Raw genomic sequence first — 20954 nt, 5'->3', positions numbered from 1 at the left:
AACATTCCTGTGTGCCTTCTGCAATACCTGTTTAGTACTTAAAAGCAGCACACATTACATGAGTTGTATGCTGCTCCAGTACAAGATGGTTTACAGTCAATGTCATCAACTGGAAAGTGATCCCAGGTCAGTGGATTGCTAGGGATTCTGTGGACCTCAGGGGTTTTGCAGGCTCACAAGGTTTGAAATACAGAGACATTTTACAGAGTGCTTTGTGGTGCATGCTGAGCGGTTTCCCACAGATTGCATCAATTCACCACACTAATCAACCGATGGCAAAGAATAAGAGTCATTTAATTACTATTAAAGACCATTTTCTGCCTCTGGATATAGATAGGTAACTGCAAGTGGATTTAAAAGGAGGATGTGAGCTTGAACCGAGAATCTAATTCTATGCAGTTTGGTTTTACTCTCTTGCTTAATAGTTTGGCTGGAAGTTCCAAAACTCAGATTGTGTTTTCAGGCATCTTTCTTTGGTTACAGTAAAACTGATTTATCAAAATGCTCAATCAGCATCCTCCTGGAATCTTCTGCCAAACTCAGATGTTTTCTAGTACTGGACTACCCTCAGCATCCTGGGGGTGAACATAAAAAAGAAAACTATTCCATTGCACATGCAGCCTGGACAAGCCTACACCTGGAAACACTGATCCACCAAATCATGTACTGAAAGGTAGAGGTAACATCACAGAGCATGTTGTTTGATTTTCCTCTGCTAACATTTTGCAGTGCTGGCAGACATCACTTTTACTATTACACAGTATTACTATGGTCCACATGAAAATGTGGAGCCAGAGGCTGCCCACACCATGGCAAACAGAACCATGCAGAGGTACTGACATGGCTTACACTCCCCACTGCATGTTGCCTAGCAAAGACCTTCCTTATCTCAGTCTCATGGTCCAACCTGCATTTATCTACTAATTTATAGCAGAGCTTGGGCCAATGAACTGTGAATGGAATGCCCCATCTCTGGAAGCATTAAAAGCAAAACTAGATGGGTCTTTGAGCAACCTGGTCTACTGGGTGGTGTCCCTGCCCATGCAGGGGGGGATTGGACTTTAGACTAAAGTTAAAAAAAACAACAACAACACCAAAAAAAAAAACCCCAAACAAACAAAGGAGAAGTCTTAGATATCAATTTCATCTTGCAACTACTACAACAGGAATTTAAGACTTGGAAATTCACAGGAAATTAGTAACTGAAATGTTGGAAACAGTACTTCTACTTTTACATTCTAAGTACATTCTACTTTTAGGATTTCAAGCTATATTTTATCTGATGACTGGTACAACCCGAAGAGCTCTAGAGGTGTATCTTTACCATGGTTAGCACGTCAGACTGAGGAACATATAGTTTGCTTCTCAGCATTAGTAGTAACCTGGTGGTAGCTTGGTCCCAAAGACTAGATTCACCTCATCTAATTTTAGATTCCCAGGTGAGGTAACTAGTGTTTTCTTGTAAGGCAAGTAAATGCAGTAAATGCAGTGAAAGCAAGTAAATGCACTGTGGCTAGTAACAGGCTATAGGCTTTTAAATAAGTGCAAGGACTCTGGATTAAGCTTTTCAGGGTCTCCTTGTCTGGTATTGCCTTTGTCAGGTACATTTCAGCTTGCTTAGTTGAAACTGCAGTTGCCTAATGTCCAGGGAGACATCACCTAATTTATTTGAGCCTTGCTTAGCTGTGTATATTTGGGGGCTGCAGCATCAATTGCTGTAGTACTGTTGATATATTTCCTATAAGTAATAGATCCTGGTTACAGGTAGCTATTCTGTTAGTTAACTGGTGTAGAATGAATTGTCTATGTCTCCAGAACAAGAGGGTGTTGTAGTGCCATGCAAGTGCAGGATGCAAGCAGGGACAGTGGAAGGGTGAGGTCCAAAACCAGAGGCTTCAGGGATGTACATAACTTGTCCATTATCAGCTACTGAACATTAAAGGAATGCAGCTCCCGGAGCTCAGTAAACTGATTTTAGGAGTCACCAATAGAATAAGGAAAAAGTATCTGACATATGTAATAGGCACCATAGAGAATAAATTCAGAAATAATTTGAAATTGCAAGTCAATGTAGAAAGAGCTAGGTGTAGGCTTTGTTATAAAGCCAAAATAGCCCCAAATTTACACCTGGCTGAGGAGGAAGAAACCATTAGAATCACCCTTCTTCTGGCAAAGGACCTGGGAGGATGACTATTGAAGTAACCTGACTATTGAAGGGGGAAAATAAGTACTGGTATGCATTGCCTGGAGAAAAACTGATTTAATAAGTGAAAAACAAGTAGGAAGAAAGAATTCTTGTAAATACTCAACCCAAGATATAGGGGAATGATTTAAATGTGCTGAGCATTCATATCCACAAGTGAATGGCACTTGAGCTGTGTTCTTGATATGCAAAGTGCTATAACAATCCTAACTATTCTGAAAATAAGGCTACTGAAGGCCATTTAAAAAAATTATTTAGGCATCAAAATTGCAAAAATCATGCTTTGAGGGATTTTCAAGAGAGCTTTAGAAGTTAGGTGCCTAACACTCATGAGGAGGAGTTAGTATCTCCCCGGGCTAATGGTCTCCTTGGACTGATTCGTCTACCTGCATTTTGAAAGTTTAAAAAAAATCTGTCTCCAAGTATCTGAAAACTGGAAGCCTAAATGAGTTGATATTTTTGTCAGCATTTCTCTAAGTGACTCTGCCTCAGTTCCTTTTTATCCTTTATACAGGATAATAATACTATCTTGTGTCACTGGGCTGTCAGGAAGGTGCACTGAAGTAAAGGCTTTGAAGCCTCCAGAGAGAAGAATGAGAAAGCTATTGAAACATCTTAGCATCTGATCATGTGCAGATTTACCCCACAGTGCAATATTTGGATAATGTAGACAAAAAACAGCTCAAGCTACAGCTAGTCAGGAGAATCAGGTGTATGAGGAAGATTTTACAGGAGAGGATCTGTGCTTCTCTTTACTTTTTGGGGGTTTGATTTTGGTTCTGTTTTTTAAGTATGTGTGACTACAGTTTGAATGAATTCTTAATAAATACATTCTTAAGAAATTCTTTCAAATGTCACATCACTATCAGTTGACTTCATCAACTCTTGAGACTCATCCATGAATCTGCTGTCCTGATTTACAGCCTACTTAGTGTATCAAACAGAAGTTTAAAAGGCAACTTGATCATGATACATAAAGACCCAGAGGAGAAGACTTATGATCATTACAACAGTCTGACAGACAACAGCATAACAAGATTCAGATTCTGGATGAGCTGGAAACAGAAAAGTACAATTTAGGAAGAAGAAACAAATTTTAGCAAGGAGGGTAATTAATCATTAGTACAGCCAGTGGCAAATTTATCATAACTAAGTCTTTAATCCATCATTGAAGGATTTTACAAAGGATGGGATGAATCAATGAATTTTTGTGCTAGATAGCAAACACTGTCCTGGACTTCTAGTCTATCGTAAATTAAGTAATAAACAGAACAAAGAAGAAGAAGGGAAATATAAACTACATCATAGTGTGAAAATTGTTTGTGTTCAGAGATATGCAACGGCATTTCTTGTCTTTAATTCTGTTGCCATTTCTTGGATTTGCTTTCAATCTCATTATTTCAAAATAATTGGATGTTTCAGGTGATCCAGGGACTATATTCTTCATCAAGAGTAACGTAGATTATAAGAATAGGTTTTTTTAACTGTTTTGGTTTTCTTCCCCAGCTTTAAACATAAATAAGTATATAAACAAATGCATGACATTAGTTTTGATGGGATTTTATCAACCATGGATTTACATCCTAATCTGTATGGTCTTAGAATTCAATGAAGTTTAAAAAACAGGTAGGAAACTAGGACATAGAACAAGCCACTTTATATTGGACACTCCAACTAAGGCATTTCATCCAATAAAGAGTGGTCACAATTGAGATGGTAGCCACTAAAAAAAGGGAAAGAGAAATTTCTTGTGCCAGCCTATTGAAACTCATGCATTCCAAAAATTCACATTGATTTTCCCCTGAAAAAAATTTTTAAGAGGGATGTAGAGTTCATATAAATTCAGGTCCTAGCATCCAGGCTCTGATTTGAAATAGGTTATTCAGTTTGGCATTTAGAGAGCACCTGACAAGACCCAACCTTGCTGTTTGTTATTCATGCTGCAAATAGTCATGTTGCAGTCTCATGTCTCAGATTTATCAGACACAATAGCTATGTATTCAATACCATTCCAATAAAGAAGAGCTAATAAGCTGGAGGTGGGATGACAGTACTGCTTCTTTTCCAAATTTGTCAGCTAGCTTTGCAAGAGAGATTTCTGCTCTCTCAAGACCTTGCCCCTCTTATTCCCTGGACCATTGCAGCCAAAACAGCAATAACACAAATTACTAAGGTTTGATTTTAATATTAATCTCCTGTTTGGGGTTTACCTTCTAGGTTTCTGGTAAGTATTTCCTCAGGAGTGTGAATTGAACTGGACTTTGTGAATATTGACATCCAGTGTGACTGATCAGGTTCTCAGTGCACTGATGGAGTCCTGGACTTTGTCTGCACTCAAAATGTATTCATTATTGTATGGATTTTCCTCAAGTGGAACTTTGTGGCCAAAACTATAATGACTATTCAACTTGTTATTCTGCCCTCACCAAAAAGCTGAAACCTTTCCAAACGTACTTTCTTAGATATCTCAATCTGCTAGATGCAAATGGGTTTTTGTGATTATTGTTTCTTTAAAGATTCATAAACTATATGAATGATTTTAAGTATTTAACTTCAACCAGCATAAACAATTTGAAATATCCGCCTACTTACTTTGCAAATTTGCGAAGAAGGTTTGAACATTAACCTATCATTAACAGGACTGAAAAACTTTGACTGTATACATACTTGAGGTGGAAGTTTCTAAAGCATCATGTGGTTTTTTTCACCACATCTCCTGCAGTCAGCACAAAAGCAGCTTCTCAAATCCCTTTGTGGGCTACCAACTTTGGCTTGTCTGCATACACAAACTTTTCACTGCTGCTTCCCATTCTGTTGCATATTTTTCTCACATCAAAGGAGTTTGAGCTTTTCACATCTCCCAGCTGTCTAGCCTGTGTGAATACAGGATCTGAAGCCAATACATTATCATTATTTCGAGTTGTTATTTGGAATCACACTGGTGGGCCATGACTCTGTTGTCCTACATACTGTAAAATGTGAGAACAAAACGACTCCAAACAGCTTATGGCCCTTCCCAACAAATGAATGGAGTCAGAAATGTTAGAGAAGAACTCAAACAAAAAAGACAGATCTATAATTAACCATTAACAGTAGTAATGGACACTGAAAAAAACCACTCAGAAAGAACAGACAGTTAACTCTCATGAATTTAAAGACTTTAAAAGCTTAATATGTCCCTACAAGGTCACTGTAAAGTTTAATTCTTTAGTTCACTCTCATATACAGCACCACATTTGTTTCAAATAGGAAACATGTTCCCCCAACCAGGCTGGGCTGTAGCATGGAAAGGGCATACATCTATTCCCCTCACTATTAACAGTAAAAATTTCCAGACAAGCTGGGACCTCAGATATTTTCTTCCAGTAATGCACTCAATAACATTTCCAATATTCTGCTGTCTGCAGCAATCTGAAATGAAGGTAGTCTACACTGTAGACTTCCACTAGCAGGGTTTTGGGAGCCACGGGTATGTAAATATCTTCCAGAAGCTCCTGTTATAAGCCTGTTTTCATTTAAAAAACAACCAACCAACCAACCAAAAAAACCCCAAAAAGCCTTCAAAAAGAACCCCAGAGCTTTTAGCTGTTTAACTTGTTTAGCTGTTTAGCTTGTTTACCCCAGAGGTAATCAGATAAGGTAGGTACTATATGGCTTTCACCAGATAAGCTGCATCCTTACTGGGAAAGAGTTGCTGCTATGATACACTGGGTGATATTGACGGAGAAATAACTTTAAATCATTCCTTGTGAAGACATGGCCCTTAGTGAGCAATTCTTTTGATGATACACAGAACAGACCAGGGTTTGCAACATGGATGTATTGACTCTGTAGCCCCAACTAATGTTCAAAGAAATTGGTGCATGCTTTGTTTCCAAAATCACCAGATTTACTATTGAATTATTAAAGAAACAAATGTGTTATGTGTTTATATTCCTTTTCCCTGCCTTAAGCTTTATTTTAATACACCACTGCTGGAATATATATATATGAAATATCAACGATATAATAACAGTGCACAAGATAGGAGTCAAGGCAGAAGAAATCCATAATTAGATTTTTCTCAGCACATCCATCTTCATTTGTACAAGAGGCCAAAGTCATTATTATTTACTCAAGAATCTCCTTGGAGAATAGAACTGTAAAGATTTACTGCATATTATGAGAATCTGTAAGTATATTGGAGTTCCCTAGTTCAATCATGTGTCTCTTTTACCTTTGATTAAAATAGGAAGAAAGTTATACCCATACCTATATGCTTGGTTTCTGATGATATCTACCCTCTTCTAAATTGTTCCTGTAATGGAAAAGGGGCAGCTGTATTTCATTTCTTCTCTCTTACTTTATTTCTTTTTTCACCACCTTATATAAGCTTACCTGTAAAGTTCTTTGTGTTTGGTATGACTGATCAAATGTGTTAAGAAATTCATGACAGGAAGTCTTAACTAGAGAAGCTGTACTTTTCACAGCCATCCTTTGTGCTCAGTGGAGATTCAGACTTGGATGCAGCAAACCACATCTGCTATATAGATAGCATTACCCCAAGCCAGGCTGGATTAATGTGGGAAATTCTTACTTTATCTTAGTCTGTTAGAGCAAAACACTTTTTCTAGGATCAGACCTATGAGCCATAGTGCAAAGGCATTTAATTTAAAATTTTAAATCTGATTGTCCTGTATAATTTGAATTAGCAAAGAGCCTTACTCAATAAAAATGGCACTATGCGCACACACAAAAAAACCCTGAAGCCACCCCATTTTAACATAGATTACTCAAACTCACTTAATGCTCTTTTTTTCCTTGATAAAAGCTGTAGAGCAAAGAAATGTTGCCTACTAGCAATATTTTTATATAGAAGATACTTTAATAAATGATTTATTTTATTTTCTCAAAAATAAAAATATTAACAGATACTATAAATGTACCCAAAAGTGGAGGCTTATACCACTCAGATAAATGTGTTAAACCTGCTGTAAATGAATACTGGGAGCATATGGATTTTCCTCAGGTTCAAATACTAGCAATATTTGGTGGAGTTTTTAATCTGTAATCATATCCAAGCCTCAACCTGGGTTCAGCTCTCAGTTTGGAAAACAGTTCCTGTCCGGATCTGGGATCCTGCTCCTCATCCCACAACTCCACAAGCTGCAAGGGGCCGCTGCACTCATCAAGGTCATTAAGGCTGATTGCACAGCTGCAGGTACTGGCATTTGTCAATCCAGCTGGAGAATCAGGGCCAAGTTTAAGGCAAGCCATAACTAATGAATGTCAAGAAGAGTAAGCCAAAGGATGATAGATTTTTACATGATGCAGTTAACCCCCAAGCCAACAATCAATTACAAACAGGAAAATGCACTCGAGACTCCCATGAGCATGGGTTCTGGGCCCTCTAAAATGAATGGGTATGAAAGGAGAAGCCCTGCCCCTGCAAGCACTGGTGGAACTGATTTTATGGAAACACTGTTGGAGCACACATTTCCGTAGTGCATGTATTATTTAGTAGGTGCTCAGAACATATTACTTAAAAAAAAAAAGCTTATCTTTTTTTTTTATATGATTTTGATAAATATGTACGCTTGGGATTGGGAAGCTGTTTGGAGAGGGGATTGTTTAATTGGGGATTGGGGTCCTGTAATTTTGTTCTGCCCCTCTTGATCTTTGCAATATCCCACTTTAAAAAAATCAGCAACTATCTGTATTTTTTTCTTTGAAAACATCTTTTAATATCCACATTTTCCATTATGTGAATGAAAAATTATCAAACTGTGCTCTCAGAGAATATTTTGGATCTTTCAGAAAACAATATAAGTATGTTTCCAGTCTAAGTGGCAAGTTCAGCAGTCAGCTTACACAAAGGCAATTTATGTAGCAATGGCATAATCAAGACAAGGCTTACATTTTCCCTTCAATGAGAAAAAAAAAGCTTAATACTCTCACACAAAGGTTTTCTGGAAGAGATTCAACTCATCCAGGAATTAACCAGTTCACCACTGTGACTCTGACATGTAAGGGTTAATGGTTTTGTTCTTCATTAATAAAATGCTGCTGCTATAATTGAAAAGTGGAAAATATTGATAAATCCTTGCACATAAACACAAATCCTTGTACATGTATGTATAAACAAAGAGCATGCAAGAACCTGAAGTGAGCCCTGTAATTTGCTGAGGGACTGATGAATTTCCAACAAAATTGTTTTGGAGGAAAAAAAAAAAAAATTCTGTGGGTATAGATGTGCTTGTTTTGATGCAGACTAAATTTGTAGTCAAAGCTCGGAGAGAGCTACAGTCATTCATCTGAAAACAGACAGGACCTCAGTGGTTCATTTTCTATCTTGAATCTCAGAGAAAGAAATATTTATATTTGGTCTCCCATTTCTTAGGAATCACCCTAATTACCAGGCTACCATTACACTGGGCTCAGTTTTCCCTACTGGAGACATTCAGCAGCAGCTGCAGAACATGAGAGGAACAATAAAAATTGACTATACTTAAAACTGCATTAAATATACTAAACCCCTGTAATAACTATGTCAAAAAATAGAAGCCAATTTCTATGCCACTCATGTTAGATAAACTCTTGCTCAAAGATGCAATGATCTATGCAGAGTCCAAATCTTTCCCACTGTCCAATTTCCCTGCCATCTCTTTGCATAGTGTCCTTTCTTGAAGGCAGAAGAGGAACGGGGGAAGAGGGGTGGGGAGGAAGATGACAACACACACACACAAGGAGTATGAGGGAAATAACAAAAACCTGCAGGTTAAAGGGATGCTCAGATCTGATCCCAGGACTGAGACCAAAGAAGAGAAAAACACTGAAATATTAATTTGCTGAGAATTTTGTTGCGAGCAGCAATGGCTCCAAGGGAAACACTGAGTCCTGCTCCTATTGTCTTTACAGATGCCCATAACTGGACCTAATATTTTTACAATGTCCCCTCCTTCCCTCCCCTTGCCTGCTGTATTTGGTGGCTTGGTTGAGCCCATGGAGATCAGAGGATATCCTCCAGCCCAGGGCTGTAACCTGCTTTCTAGTACATATTTTTACCAATAGGTGCAGGGAAGCTATAGCAGGTGCCTGACCTTCCCTCAGTAATTTTGTGAAAAGGATGCACATCTCAGAAATTTTTCCCTTTTCCAGGGTTGTTACTAGTTTTATCACAGTAGTGGCACTCAGAAATATTTTAATGCCAACAGTGAGCTCACAGCAGCTTGAATCAGTTCCCACCATGGCTGCAGAAATATTTGTATTGTCTTTAGTGAACTTTGGGTCAAGCCTCTCTTTTGGAATAAACCTATTAGAAGACCAGACCAATTCTCTAAGTGACTGTAGCCCTTACAGCAAACCAGCAGTTTGAAATGTGGAGCTGTGTGGAAATCTACCCAATCTCTCTTTTCCCTGGCTTCACAAGTGGGAGCTGTTGATACCTGCACGGCTCTTGGTAGGAGGCAGAGCTGAAGAGCATAGTAAGTTAATAATCCACAAGCCATTCAGAAACGCCTGGGACAGAGATACTGACACCAGGGAATCGTATGTCTGCAGTGAGCACCTAGTAAATTGTTTACTTGGGAGGGCTGATGAGAAAAGGACAGATGAACCTCTAAAACAACTACTTGGCAGGTAAGGCAACTCATGTACTCTAATAAATAATGCTGTGTTCTCATCATTGCTGTATCTTTTCCCCAAATGTACTCACAGCAGTTTATCAACATTATGTAATGCAAGGAGAGTTCAGAGCAAGGATAAAGAGTTGATAGCCAGCTTTTGGTGTGCTTGTTTATTTCACATACTCGATTTACAGGTCTCCTGTTTACATAATGGACTTTGAGCTGCTGTTTCTTTTGTATTTAATGTTAAAATCATGTCTCCTGATCCCAAATAAACATCTGGAAAGTCCTTCAGTTTTCAGGAGCAGTCTTGAAAGACTGATTTGAAGAAGTACTTCAGTGTAGGGTTTATTTCTCCTACACTCAATGATTATCGTACTCGGTATGTTTTCCTCTTGTTTACCGCCTTTTTTTTTTTTTTTTTTTTTTTTTCTGCCACAGCACGGTTTTGTTTCTCCTGCCGGGTGAGAAAAAAAACCAAAAAACCCCCCTCAAAAAAAACCGAGAGAAAGAAGGAAGAGCTGGATAAGCGAGCGCTAGTAGGGCTTTTTCCCTAGGGGTTGGGGGCTGGGCCCGGACGGGGGCGGGGGAGGAAGGAATGGGGAGCTGGGGACCTCCTGCCCTTCAGAGGAATAGGTCGCCCTTCCCGAGGGGGAAGGGGGGGCACTCCGCGGACGCGCCAGTGGGGCAGTAGCGCGCCCGCGCCCACCAGCACTGCCTGCGCGCCCTCGGCGAGAGGGGGCGGACCGCGCGGGAGACCGCGGCTCTGCGGCCGGGGAAGCGGAGGGATGGCGGGATGGATGAATGAGGGATGGAGGGATAACGGGATGGAGGGGTGAGAGGCGGACGGATGGAAAGATGGAGGAGCGAAGGATGGAGAGATGGCAGGACGTGGGATGGAAGGATAAGGAATGCAGATAGAAGGGATGGAAGGAACAGAAAAATCGGGATGAGGGAAGAAGGGATGAAGGACTGAGGGACGGAGGGCTGCAGGAACGAGGGCCCGCGCTCCCAAGCTGCTCCCCCCCCCTCCACTGCGCGTCCCCGCGAAGCTTCCCGCCCCCCTTACCCCCCCTCCCCTTCCACCCGCCCCTCGCTCCGCCGCCGCGCGTGCCCGCGCCCGGGGCTGACTCTCCCTCGCATCCTCCTCCGGCGGCGGCGGCGGCGGCAGCGCTGGGGATGGGCAGCGAGAGCGCGCCCAGGAGCAGCCCGGGCCCCGCCGCTCCCCCCTGCTCCCGCGCCCGCTGCTGCTCCTGCCCCGCCGCCCCCCGCGCCCCGGGGGCAGCGCCGCCGCCGCGCTACCCGCAGCCCCCGCCTTGGACGGGTGAGTCACCGGGCCCCGCCGCTCCCCCCTCTTCAACCCCCCATCCCTCGCAAAAAAAAAAAAAAGCACCTGCCGTGCATCCCCCCCTTTCCTTCTCCCGCGCCTCCTAGCCCGGAGCGGACCCGGGGATGAGCGCTGGGAGGGCAGGGAGGGGTCGTGGGGGGGGAGATACCGCGCTCACGCCTTCCCCCTCCCCCGAGGGAAAGAAAGGTCCCGGCCCTGGTTTGCACCCCCCCCTAGGCGGAGGAAGGTCCGCGGGGTAGCAGAGGTGTCCCCGTGGCTCCTCGGGGGTTTCGGGGGAAGGGTCTCCCCCCCCTTCTGACCCTCCGGAGCATCGCTGCCCGTTCCCACGAGGGTCTCGGACACTCGCAGACGTTCGCACGGGCACCCCGACAGACCCGTTCCCCAAGCCCTGTCCCCCTTCCTCGTCCGCAGCCCCCATCCCCCCTATCCTCTCGGGGTAGCTTGGGAGAGGGGGCAGCGCCTTAACTTTTGCAAGGGACCATTTTTAGGTGGGGTAGACCCAGGTCAGCAGAGTTGGCTGCTTCCCTGGAGTCGCGCCCCGGGAGGCGGGGAAGGGTTCTGGTCGCGGTCCCTGTCCCTCGCCCGGGGCCGCTGAATGCAGCGGAGCGCGGCCCATCCCGTGGGGGACAAGGAGAGGCTTTGGGCAAGACTCAGCTCCCAAATGGACTTTCCTGACGCTCCTACCCCTACCCTCCCCCCAGTCAAATAATGAATTAAATATAGCTCTGGGCTGGTGGTGACGAAGAAGTCTATGCTTGCTTTGCTGTTGCTGCCCGGAGCTGAGGGTGCAAATGCTTGGATGCTCGGGCTGAAAAGCGTTTTCTGGTTTTTATGTGTCATGATGTGCACGGTTGGTTGTAGGTAGTGTAGTAACTATCTGTATCCCAATAGTTCCCTGTCGAAGGGTTGTTATGGCAGCAGTGCTTCCCCCTTTTTTTCACATAGCATCTCAGGCTTACAATAATGTTAAAGACCTGGAAACTGACTTAAAAAAAAAAAACAACAAAAAAACCCCCCAACCTTTTGCCTCTTCACCAAATAGCCAACAAGTATGAATATAAGATTCACACAGTAAATCTTCATTCCCTTCTCCAGAAGTTGGTGCTGTGATAACACTTAAGACTGAAGGATGCTAGGGGAAAACATTTTCTTTTTCCACAATTCCTGTTTTTTGTTAAATTTTGTTGGAGTTTTTGCTTGATTGAGAATTGTTTTTTTTTTTTCATATGTTTCATTTACACTTTTTTGTAATCTTTCTCACTTGCAGAGGACTTCTTAGTCCTGCATTACACTAGGGAAAGGGATTCAAATAGTTCTACATACAAGCAATATACAGTATTTTTGGGAAGCAAAAGATTGTAATTCAGTAGATTTATCTTTTCTGTACAATTCAAGGGATTATGAGTTTTCTACTTGTGATACAGAAAGCAACCAGTGTGACACTCATCAGAAAGGTTTCATCACATCTTAACTGCCATGGCTGGTGGTAGTCTGAAACTATAAGATTTAAGGGCTATTATGGAAATAAGTTTTTCTGTCACCTGTAATTGTCAGCCTGTTCTCAGTCGAACCACAAATAGTTGTAAGGCAAATTATTTGATTCTGATTTCAGCTTAGTCGCTTTATGAAAACGGTGTTTAGATTATGAAATCTTTGATGAAGATGGATGTTAATAACACATGAAATTGGTAGAGGGCTGTATGATTTTGCAGTTTTCACTCTGTACTTGTATAGGTAATGTTTGTTGTCTTTAGCTGGAGTTTGCTGAAGTAAAGGTTGAGCAATAAATGGTAACAATAGAAGGATTTTGTCCTGAAAGCTCCAGCATTTTATTTTTGGCAGAGTATTTGAAGACTGATATTGATATTGCAGAATGAAATGTTACTGAATTGTGATACCTTGTTGTGAGTTGTACGTTTTGAAATAAGTTTGTTTTATCAGGAGAAAAGCAGAATGAGTGTGAAAGTGTTATTTAAGAATAAAAAAATACTACCCTAGGATGATTCATGTGTTGAAACAGACTAGATTCAGGTTAAATAGGTGAACTAAAATAATATAGGCTTAGTGATTGGTAACTAATTCTCATTGCTTATAAAACAGGTACTTATAAAGCAGGTACTCTTGTCATCTTCAGATTGGAACAGAAAGATGAAGAGCAGCAAAATAAGTATTTTTAATGACAAACTAAATTCTTAAATATACCTCAGATATTTTTGAGGGAACACAGGTCTGATTCTCAGTGTAACTGTGGTCATGACTCTCATCCCAGCTAAATCAGTACGAAATCTTCCCCAGGCACTGCTGTGAGCAGAATCAAAGATATCTCTGCTCACCCTTTGTGAGGAACCAGGACATGAAAAGATCATTTGTATTTTTCCCAACTGCTGTATCTGGAAGGATTTATTTCATGCCTCATATGGAATATGCCACGCTTTACTCTTCTGAGATGTACTCAAGCCTATAGTTCTTACCTACCCAGACAGCTCAGCTGAAACAATTCTTGTGAGAAAGAATAATGTATGTATAGCAAGGGGCAGTTTTATTGGGACCAACTAATTAATAGTAGTCATGCTAATTGGAAAAAGGGTTTGACTTTGAATAAAATTTTCATATCTGATATCACTAAAATTTCATTTTAGGTGATGAGAATAGTATGTCTCTTAAAATGGCATTATTTGTTTTATGGTTCTGATAGGAAAGGACTAGCTGAATTAAATCAAACTGAAGAGCAGATGTTTTCAACAATAATGATTAAAAATATCCTTAGTAATTTAAAAATAAACTTAACTTGTAGTGAAGGATAAATTTGGTCACTTTGAAAAAGCTTACAGCTGAATTTACTGGATACAAATAAACCAACCAATTGCACTTATTTAACATTAGACAGAGGTAAAATGGAACAAAAAAGAAAGCTAGCAGAACTCAGTCATCTCAGGAAAATCCACACTATAAACCTTGAAAAGCTATTTCAAAAATTTCCCAAGAGGTTCCAGCTCTAAAGGTCTGACTCCCTTATGGGAGTTGAATGGAAAAGCCCCATTGAGTTCAGTAAGCATTAATAGCTGGAGTGTATTCTAAAAAAAAAAAAAAAAAAAGGAATGGGTAAAGCTAATTTAAGTACCATAGAATTTCTGACAAATAGTTACTAAAACCAGAATAGAAATGCATGGGTTTTCTAGGAGGAAGTCCTGGCCCCACCAAAACTGAGTTGGAGTCTTGCCATAGACTTCATTGGGGCCAAAATGTCACCCTGAGAATTGTATTTCAAGTGACTTTTGAAATACATTGCATGTTATATTTAATCTGGCTTTAATTTGTATGAGGTTCTATTAAAATGAGGTTACCTTTGCCAAGCTTGAGTTATTAATTTGTTATTAGCAATAATTTACCCTTTCCTTTTCCATTTTTTTAAATGTCAGTTTTTCAGAAATGGCAAGAAATACAAAATAGTCTTCCTGTAAGAATGCACTCATAAGATGAATAATTCAAAGCCTGTACTGTCATTGTGCAATCAAATTTTTAATATGATGCTGTCAAAAGCATAAAAAAGGAAAATCAAATGTGACATCATAGAAGACAATGTATATAGCTGACATGACATCCAAATGTTTTAATTTCACCACTTTATTTTTAGTGTGTAATTAAGATAGACTTTTCTTTCTTTCCTCTGAGGAAACTCCTAATACAACATATTAAATGTTCAGAAAAAAATTATTAGTATATTTTCTTAAAAAGAGATCACCATCTTGTGAAGAAAAGTCCTTAAGGTAAAGGAAATCAAAACAAAAAGGAGACAACTTAAAGCCTTCACTGGGAATAAGTAGTTAATGAGAAAAAGTATTGTCAGAGAGGTTTTCTAGAATATGGTAAGTATGACCTTGCCAAAGGACAATTTATTAACTTTCTCTAACTAGGTATGTACCTCTCTGTAAAACAAGAGACTAATGCACTTTTGCACACAAAAATCATCGTAATTTCTGTGCCTTTCTGCTGTTTTTCTCCCTAAATTAAGTATATTTAATGCTAATGGCAAGTACCAGATTGGCAGAAACAGAAAATGAAGCTTTGTTTTAACCCAGCTTTTATGGAGCTCAGAAAGCAGCAGAGCCAAGCACTGACCCCACACTGAGCTGCCATTCCAGCCTGGCTTGGCTGGGTACACGACGTGGAGAAAATGTTTACCCACCAAGATCTTCCAGCTGGCTAAGGACATCTTTGCTCCAAATGGTCAATGTCCTGAGGAAATTTGCTTGGAATGGGGTTTTATTAGTTGGCCTCTGCCATCCTCAGAGAAACAAGACCCGGCTGTGGCTCTGTGAGGACCTGGCCAGATTCTGAAGGGAGCTCAGTATCCTGAGTGCTGGTGCTTTCAGAAGTGCTGAGTGCTTTTTCGAGATCCTCTAAGAAATGGAGTGAAATAACCAGTTCAGTTCATTTCACACAGGCCACAAACCAGCTTTCAAATCTCAATGATTTTCCATCACTGTTGCATGTTGGTTGTATTTGAATCAGTGAACTAGAGGTGAAAGGCTCCAAAAATGTGATTACCAGCCCCCGGAGACATTTAGTCCTTCAAGGATATCTTATTGGAAATACGTGCTTGCAGTTCACAAACTGGAGTGTAGAGAAATGAATTATTAATACAGAAATATTTCTCTTTTGTCATAAAAAAAGCTTTCACACATATGATTTTTTTTTAATTTATTTTTATAGAGACTGTTAAGTCCATGTTTAGCTCTGGAATACATATATAATCCATGGGCAAACAGCCTCATAATTGTTAATATTTCATTACCACATAATGTTAAATTTTTGATCTGATGGTAGACAGTGCCATGGACTTTGACACCTGGCTAAATTAAAACATTCCAATTCTAATGTTGGTGGTACTGGGTTGTTTACCCCTAATGTCTGCCATTCAGCAGCAGAAAATTACAAAACAAATAAATAATAAATCAGTAATTATGATTATTAATAGATTATTATTACTAGCATTAATATTATTGTTGGATTTTTATCTGTGATAGATTATTTTGTGTAAATGAAGCAATCTAATCTCCTGGGAAAAAAAGAAACTACTTAATACTATTGTAACCATTTTTGACTACAGCACAAACCTACTGTGTTAGTACAGCTACTGATTTAAGAGAAGCTGCTAACTGAAAATTGAAAATTAATATTTAAGTGATAAAACAGCTGTTCAAAGTTCTCTTGTCTTTTCTGCAGATGTCTTCTTCCTTCTAGTTTATCCAGGACAGCAAGTACAGCAGTTTCAAACTGACAAAATGTGTTAGAACTGATGTTTTCAGTTCTAGGAAAGCCAGTTTTCCCCTTTCAGTGTTAGAATGGAGGTGAGAGGTAGTGATCTGTAAGGTCTAAACTTTAAAGGACATGATGACATAAGCATATACTTCCTTAAAAATTACTTTTTTTTCATTTAGGAAATGAGTGTGGGTTTACTAAAATATGGATTTTAAAAATATCTATTTATCTAGTATCTTCATTTGTCTAATAAAACAACCCTAGAAAATTGTTTCTGCATTTTATTTATCTTCCATCACAAAGCATCTAGCTAACATTAAAACATTAATCATCATTTGTCATATTAAAGTGCCCAAATAAAAAATCTGAACAAATGATAAATATAGCTTCTTTGTGATTAGCAAAAAAAGGTATCAAATTTTGCATAACACTTAGATTTCATTGTTGATTAGTGTGCATTAGTGGTTCAGAGTGAATAATGCTTAAATATTGTTTAAGAAAATAACTACAAAGCATAAATCTAGTCCAAGATTAAACAGTCATTTAATAGATAATGTCTTTGTAACAGATTCAAACTATGATTCAGGTTGATGATTTAAAGTACTTTGAATGAAATCTGCCCATACTTACAGTAAAGTGATCACTACACATTTTGTTTACTATTTTGTCTTTACATTTCCCCACAGTTCCTCTGCATCTTTTTTTTATCCATTTTTTTTTTTACCCCAGATGGACACACTGGGGAAGAGTTTAAAATATTTTTAATAGCTTCTAAAATAATTAAGCAGGATCAGCTCCCTGTATATTCAAAGTCTTCCTTCAGATGAGTCACTACACCATCCAAAGAAGTCAGGTACCAAGAGCAGTACCCAGAGCAGATCACCAAACAAGGACAGATGGATTCAGGTGGCAAGCAGACCATGCCAGACACCACAGGGTGAAGCAGACTCATAAAGCAACAAAAACAGTTTTCTCTACTTATCAGGGTGACATTTCAGAGGTGTTTGGAATTACAAACATCTCCCTTAGAAATGGCAGACATGAATATAGAAGTCGTCAACAACCAAAAGTTCTTCTCCAAATTATTTTGGATAGACTGAAATGCAGAACACTGTAGTACATGCCCTAGCATATCAGAAACAATGTTTGTCTTATAGGTTTTTTTCTGGGGGGGGGGGAGTTGTTGGTTTTTTGTTTGGTTGTTTTGGTTTGGGTTTTTTTTCTTTGGGGCGGTGTGTTTGGTTTTTGGTTGATTGGTTGATTTATTTTTTTTTTCCAAACCAGGACTTCAGCACAATTAGTTCCATTTCATGGAGCATTGTAATTTCAGTGTAACTGTGTATGTTGACAGAATAGGATTCCTGTGAAGTTTCTTCAGTGACATAAACTACAGAAAAAGAAAAACATTCCTTTAAATTAAGGTTATGCTAAATGAAGGCATCAGTCCTGAAAATGTGTAGATGTATAGCTTTAGGAATGTGTGTATTCCAACAAATTGGCTGATCGTGTAGGTCAGATTACTCACGTGACAAATTCTTCATCAGAATTGAGTCCTGGCTATTCCTTGAGAAAGCAGTGGAAGTCTTGGCTTTGAGAGAGAGAACCAAGAGTAGAACTTGATTTGGAATTCTCCAGTAAATGTTTTTTCCCTAGAAATAATTCATACTTTTAATTTAGAAGTGGCATAGTATGGGTCAATAATAAAAGATCCCTAATTTAACTTGAAAAATGGAAAACTTTTGAAATTCAGAATTTGAAATGGGATACTCAGTAGTGAATTTAAATAAAATGGAAGGACATCAAACTACACATAGAAAGTCTTCAGGTTATTACTACAGCTTGTATTGCTTTGTTTCACGTAAAATTTATCAGCTAAACAGCCAAGACTATCAACCTAGGCTATCCCAATTTTACAATTTATTTAAGCTGGCAATGCAAGTTTTTCACAAACTAACTATTTGAAACTGTTATTCAGCAGTTTTAAATACCCATAGTTTAAAGGCCAATGTTTAATATAAGGAAGTAAGCTTGTTCTGACATAAATGCTAATTACTTTCTTGCAGCTACCAGACTTAAAAAGAGATTTTAAGCAACACTGTTGCTGAATGGGGAAAGGAAATGCAGTGATATACAAATAACATTTTGGGGCATAACAAACTTGCAAATTCTAGAACTCGAAATAATTAGGAGAGGTTTTAGTGAGAATGCTTAAACATTATTCAGTTTAATCTATTGCAGCAAGCTGATAGCATTTGGAATTCTAACTAAATAATATTTAAGGAGAAAACAATGAAAATATTTCAAAGTAACATTTAAAATATGTTGGCCTATTAGAATGCACATAGCTAAATAATGTGTTTTCTTTGGGCTCCTATGAGATGCAGAACCTTATTTTCACTGGTGTCCTAGGGCAGGCAAGCTGAGAACATCCACACTGTTAAATAAATGGTAAGAAAAAGAAAAAACTCCAAGAATAATAACAATGGTTACATCTGGGTTTTTTACAACTTTCCACATGAGAAGTTTCAGCAGTGCATGATACCAATAACCAATGGGAAGGAATTCCAAACTAGTTGCATGTTGGAGTGAAACAGAGCAGGGCTACTCTGAAACTTGGAGCTTGATAACATTCAGCATGAATATAAGAGTAATTTAATTTCATAAAATCTATGAAATAACTAGGGAATTTGTTGGTATATGTATGTATAAACTTCAGTATGAATGAGTCAACTCAGTTCAGTAAAAAGAAAAAAGTAGTTGACCAAAATGTGAGAACATCAGTGGGTAACCAAAGAAGATACCATCAGTCACATTTGTTTCACATTCGCAAGGTGTGATGACAAAATGTGGAGACAAATACCAGCTTTAGAGGTACAACTTGAAGCTGGGAGACTACTTGCTATTAAAATAGGTTACTTCATCCCTCATCATCTTGGCACATTCAAATAAGCCTAAATTTAAGTAGCTTTCACTTTACTACATTCCACCTGATTTTGTTATGAAGCAAAATAGACAATCTATGGAGGTGACTCACTTTCTCAAATAATGATTTGGGGACCACATTATACACAGTGTTCATTTCTGAGGGATAAATTCTGTTTTCCTTAACACTAAGATACACAGGGAAAAAATGTTATGAATCTATTGCATAGTTAGCAATGAAATGCTCAGCCATCTGAAAATATAATTTTGTGTATGGGTTATTTTACTGTTTCATCTGTTTTCTGTTCTGAACAGTACAAAATCCTAAGTTGAATGTTTCTACAGACGAAGTTATTTTTTTCAGTCAGTAATTCTGCTTGTAGGACAATCTAGTTGCAGATAAGTTTAGAAGAGTGATTATAATAAAACCATAATAATTTGTTGTTTTGTATGCTGAAAAAAACACTGCAGTGAAAAGTTCTTTCAGAAAGATATAATCCTATCCCTTCTGGTCCACAATAGCATCTGAGCTCCTCAAACACCCTACCTGGTTAAAATCCTCCATTTTTAAAGCCATCTTCTCTACCTTATTCTCCCTCATCCCCACCACACACACTTTCCCCCCATTCTTCCCACTGGGCAATATCCTGTAGTGGATTTATGAATTTATCTCTTTTCTTGAACTTTGTTAGATTGACCTAACTAATTTGTAATTCTTTTTGCTTGTATTACTATGCAGATAATATTTACTTCTTTTGCTGGGTTGTTACAGAATAAGACATTTTGATGCTTGTGCCCCATTTTTGTAAGTGCTCAATGCTGTGTAATGGTTATAGATTATCTGTAGTTTCCAGGTAAGCAGAAAAAATGACTCCAGCATTATGCCTCTCTGAAGGTCAGGGATGCCAGCTAGAAGTGGAAGCTGAGGCACTAGGTACCTACTCCCAATCTCCAGACATGCCTCCTCCACCAGTATAAAATTGCTTTAGTACAGATTTTCCCCAAACTACGAAGAAAAATGTTGATGCCATGAAGGGAAGATAATATGTAATAATCACAGACTGTTTCAGAAACAATGCAAAAAGGCTGTTACAGACTCAAGAGGATAGTCATTGAGCAGTCTAGATGCTAGCTGCTAGATGCTAGTATGAATATTTTTGAAGTTTTCTACAAAATATTGTTTCAAAACTGTATTTTCCTCCTGCTTCATTACCACTTGTTTTCCTTTCTAGTTTGTTCCCTTTTAGTCATTGCTTCTCTGACATTTTCTTGGGTTTTTTCTGTAACAGGGATTTTAAAATTTTTCTTTGTTTTTTGTTGGTTATTTTATGTTTTTAATTTCCACCTTTTCCTTTGCATCGTTTCCCAAATTTTAAGTTCTGACTAAATTAGTGAAAAGTTTTGGTGTGGTTTGGTTTTTTTTAAAGGAAAAAAAAAAAAAAGAATAAAGAAAAAAGAGGCAATTTGAAGTGATGTGATGATAGAGGTCAAAATCCACGCAGAGACTTACAGCCAAACACATTAAGGGTTTTAGGCAGTAGAAATGTGACTTGGATGCATTTGTCTGTATTAGCAAGTAGTTCAGCACAGTAGGAGCAGACCAGTAGCTCAAAGC

At 39.0% G+C, this 20954-nt stretch overlaps 1 protein-coding gene across 1 annotated transcript in view; it reads left to right on the top strand.

Moving 5' to 3' along the window:
* Nucleotides 1-9554: 9554 nt before the first annotated feature.
* Nucleotides 9555-20954, top strand: part of FUT9 (fucosyltransferase 9) — a 109168-nt gene continuing 97768 nt past the window's right edge. Inside the window, exon 1 of the mRNA XM_071741302.1 lies at nucleotides 9555-9820. The gene's annotated coding sequence lies outside the window, so the exon portion shown is untranslated. The remainder of the gene's footprint in view (nucleotides 9821-20954) is intronic.

This window comes from Heliangelus exortis, chromosome 3 (genome assembly GCF_036169615.1).
Source record: "Heliangelus exortis chromosome 3, bHelExo1.hap1, whole genome shotgun sequence".
Classification (NCBI taxonomy): Eukaryota; Metazoa; Chordata; class Aves; order Apodiformes; family Trochilidae; genus Heliangelus; species Heliangelus exortis.
This window is presented reverse-complemented; position numbering and strand designations above follow the sequence as displayed.